Source organism: Elephantulus edwardii, unplaced genomic scaffold (assembly GCF_000299155.1).
Source record: "Elephantulus edwardii isolate Elephantulus edwardi_28Jun2011 unplaced genomic scaffold, EleEdw1.0 scaffold00167, whole genome shotgun sequence".
Lineage (NCBI taxonomy): Eukaryota > Metazoa > Chordata > Mammalia > Macroscelidea > Macroscelididae > Elephantulus > Elephantulus edwardii.
In genome coordinates, this window is record NW_006399917.1 from 5,509,881 (window position 1) to 5,514,465 (window position 4,585).

The window sequence follows — 4,585 nt, forward strand, 5'->3', positions numbered from 1 at the left end:
GGAGCAAAGAGTAAAACAAGGCGAGCTTCTGACCAGCAATAAATTATTCAATTTGGATAACATTTTGTGCTGTTAAAAGAAAAAAAAAGAAAATCATGTTTTGTTAGGCACATAGTACAAGCAAGCTTGTTGCCATCACATAATTCTAATTACAGGAATTTGATACTGACTTATTCAATAAGGCAATCATGTTGGTAGGAAACTTTTATTGAAATCTTACATAACTAGCTTTATAAAAAGCCAACATAATTGGAAATTGGGTTCTCCCTCTAAAGCCTTAAGTATTCAAAGCTTAAAACAGTTAATTTAAAAGTAAACAAACAAATAAAAAAAAAGTCTGCAGCATATGCTGCTGAATACTTAAAAAAAATTCTAAGTGAGCTTAATCTTTACAAAAGGTATTTTAGCTCAAAGCTATAAAATCACAGTTATCTTAATTCTACAAAGAGGGGACTGGGTGTTTCACTTCATGCCACCATTTCTTTAGAACCTCATGTTTTTCAAAATTTGGCCACAAATCAAATCTCGGTGTACCAGTTTCAGGTAATTCCTCTTGTAGAAGAGGCCAAGTACAAAGAGGAGAGAGTAACTGCCTAGGGGAGTAGGAAAGTGTTCGTAAATAGTGTGCAAAGGAGGGAAGAGTTCGGGGTTAATCTCTGGAACTCGATCTGGACCTTGACCATGACTTGGAGCGAGATCGAGAACGGGATCTTGATGCAGCTCTTTTTGGTGGAGGGGAGGCGGAATGAGCCTTGGAGGCTGAGGAGGGAGGGGTAACTTAGACCCAGACTGGCTCCTTGATCTGGATTTTTACTTGGTATCACCTTTGCCATTTTCCTTGGGAGACCACGAGCGAGAATTGGATCTGCTTCGAGACTTCCCATAAGCATCTTTAGATCTGCTTCGGGAGCGAGAACGAGAGCCCCAAACAGACCTGGGCTTAGATTTGCTCTTGGATCCGGATTTCCTGCCTTTTGATCGAGAACGTGACCGACCTCTGCTCCGAGACCTAGATCTGGAGCGACTTTCTGAGACACTTCGAGATCTACTGTGGCTGCTCCTGCGACTCCTACTTCGTGACCGTCTTCGAGATCGAGACCTGGATCTGCTTCCAGAGTAAGACCGCCTGTGGCTCGTTCGTGGTTTATCTTCAATAAGCCGAATATTTCTGCCATTTATTTCTGTACCGTCCAGTTTATCCAAAGCACGCTTCATGTCGGAGTAGGAGCGAAACTCAATCACACCTTCGTTTGTCCGTTCTTTGTGAGCATCCGCGTAGGTCACTTCACCTGCTTGTCTCATGAAATCCTTTAAATCTCGCCAACTGCAACGACTAGAAAGATTTTCTACAATAAGCCTGTACTCTGTACGAACAGGAGGTCCGTATTTGTCTCTTCCTGAAGTTCGCCGACTGCTGTATCCACCTGCACCACTGCGGCTTCTGTAGCTGTAGCCGGCGCGGTCCCGGCGCAGGCGGCAGGCTTGCTCCACGATCACACACTCGCCACACAGCTCCTTGCGGTTCAGCTTGTAGACAGTGTCGTCGGCGTCGTGGGAGTCCTCGAAATCCACGAAGCCGTACCCATTTTTGAGGTCTACTTCGAGGAGACGGCCGTAGCCAATGAAAAATCGTTGGATGTCCTTTTCTCGTATGCTGTAGCTAAGGCGTCCTATGTAGACGCGCGACATAGCCGTGGTGCGCAAGGGCCCGAAGGCTGCGGAGGGCGGTCGATCGGAGGACCGCGAAGGCTGGGGACCAGCAGCAGACCAGGTGCGTAGACGCAGAGAGCAGCCGGCACACGCCCCTAGCGGCGGCCGACTCCAGCCACACAATGGAGCTGCTGCGCGCCGGGCTTACAGTATGAGGTAAAGATAGATTCCAGTGTAAAGGCCATTCTAGAATATAGTTTTCTTGCCTAAGGACAAAGTACTCCTTTTCTGAGGCAGTAGTTACAGAGCTATAATATTAAAATTTTGCATCTGATAGCCCATTTACCTCCTGTGTGAAATAAGTACAAAAATAAAAAGACTAAATATTCCATTTATTTCCCAGAAAACCTATCTGAATACTTTACTATTCAATTACTCCAAAGGTTAAACTTAAATTTGGTTACCTATTGGAGAAGAGAACTGAACATCTAAAGGACTTCCAAAAGAACAAAACAATATGACTTGGAGAGGGTGCAGCCGAATGCTCTTTAGAGGCAAGGATGGTGAGGCTTCACCTCATATACCTTGGGCATGTTTCTAAGAGGTGATATTCCTTGAAAGGGACATGCTGTTTGGAAGGGTGAGTGTCAGCAAAGCAGAGGAAGGTCCTCAACCAGGTAGACAGATGCACGTAGTGACTGCCGCAATGGGCTACAGTGTGTCAGGAATTGTGAGGATGGTACAGAACAGGATGAGTATTGGATCTACTGTTCATGGGGTTTCTATGAGTTGTAAATCACTTGTCAGAACATAACAACACAACATGGCATGGCTTGGCATAGGTAGTTATATGATGGCATAGGTAATATGCTGGGCTGCTAATAAAAAGGCGGGACTCAAATCCATTAGCTTCATAAACATTTACGACCAATGAAATCTGATGGAGAGTTGCCATGAGCTGGAATTGACTAGATAGCAGTGTGATTTTATATAAAATATGCTAACTAAATGCCTGGAACATAGACATTCTAGGATTCTAAGATAATTTGAGAAGAACTCTTAAAATGAGGAATATCATTGCTGATGTCAGAGAGATCTGGTGTGAGGATAGAAAATACCAGAAAGATTTTTATTTGTGTTTTATTGATTATGCAAAGGCATCTAACTGTTTGGATGGTAAACTAATTGTTACTGTTGTTGTTATGTGCCATCAAGTCACCTGCAACTCAAAGGACCCTATGTAGAACAGTCCTAAACCCTGCTCTATCCAATGCCAATCTGCCTCTAACAAACCTACCCCCATTACCCTAGTCATTGAATCAATCCATTTCATAGAGGGTTTTCATCTCCTTCACTGTCCTTCCATTCTCCCAAGCATGACGTCTCTCTTCAAGGACTGGCCCTTCCTTGCAATATGTCAGAAGTATGTCAGATGAAGCCTCAGAATCCTTGCCTCCAAGGAACATCCTGGTTTAACCCTCTCCAGGACAAACCTCTTCATTCTCTTAGCAGTCCATGGAATATTCCACACTCTTCTCCAACACCACAGGTCAAAGGCATCAATTCTCTTTCTATCATCTCTAGTCATTGTCCAGCTCTCTATGCATAGCAAATGATTGTAAAGATCATGAGCTGTATCAGGTGCTCTTTAGTCTCCAGACGGACATCATTGCTCTTCAGTACTTTGGAGAGGTCTCTGACAGCAGAAAATTAAAGGGGCTGAATTCATTCAGCATTTCTTATGCTCAAGGAACTAAAGAACAAATTGAAGCCTTGAGTTGCAATACCTAAGGATGTTTTGGGCAGAATAGTAAACGATCCAGGAAGTATAAAAAGAAGATGGAAAAAGTATACAGTGTCATTGTATCAAAAGGAATTGAAGAAATTAATGAAATAACGTATGAGCAAGAGTCTATAGTGATGAAGGAGGAAGTCCAAGCTGCTCTGAAAGAATTGGAAAAAACAAGACTCCAGGAATTGACGGTATACCAATTGATATATTTCAACAAGCAGATGCTACCCTAGATATGATGACCAAGTTGTGCCAAGAAATCTGGAGGACAACCATATGGCCTACTGAGTGGAAGAGATTTATATTTGTTCCCATTCCAAAGAAAGATGATCTGAGAGAGTGTGGCAATTATCAAACAATGTTAATATCACATGCAAGCAAGATTCTGCTGACAATTATCCAAAAACAACTGGAACAGCACATCAGCAGAGAACTGCCAGACATGCAGTTGGGTTTAGAAGGGATCATGGTACTAGAGATACTGTAGCTAAGGTTATGTGGATCTTGGCTGAAAGCAGAGAGTACCATAGGAATATTTATCTGTGTTTCATTGACTGTGCAAAGGCATTTGACTGTGTGGACCAAAACAAACTGTGACTAACTCTGAGAAGAGTGGGAATCCCAGAACACTTGATTGTGCTTATGTGAAACCTTTATTTGGACCAGGAGACAGTCATCAGAACTGAGCAAGGAAACGCTGGGACACTATATGGTTAAAAATTGGGAAGGGTGTCCGGGAAGCTGTGTTCTATAAGGAGAAATGTGACATCAGGATTGGAGGAAGACTCATCAACAGTCTGCGTTATATAGATTAAAGAACCCTGCTTGCTGGAACTGGTGAGGATCTGAAGCGTTCGCTACAGAAGGTCAAGGACTGTATTATTCAATATGGATTGAAGTTCAATATCAAGAAAACAAAGATTCTCACCACTGGGCCAATTTGCAGCATTGTGATGGATGGTGAAGAGATTGAGAATGTTAACAGTTTTAGTTTGCTTGGATCCACAATCAACACTCTTGGCTTAGCAACCAGGAAATTAAAAGAAAATTTTAGTTGTCATGAATAAAAATGGGAATCCAGAACACTTAATTGAGTTCATGTTAAACTTACAAATAATCAAGAAACAGTTGTTTTAACTGTTT

General features: G+C 42.5%; 1 pseudogene; it reads right to left on the reverse strand.

Moving 5' to 3' along the window:
* Positions 1 to 649: 649 nt before the first annotated feature.
* On the reverse strand, positions 650 to 1,689 carry LOC102844261 (annotated as a pseudogene).
* Between the last annotated feature and the right edge of the window lie 2,896 nt (positions 1,690 to 4,585).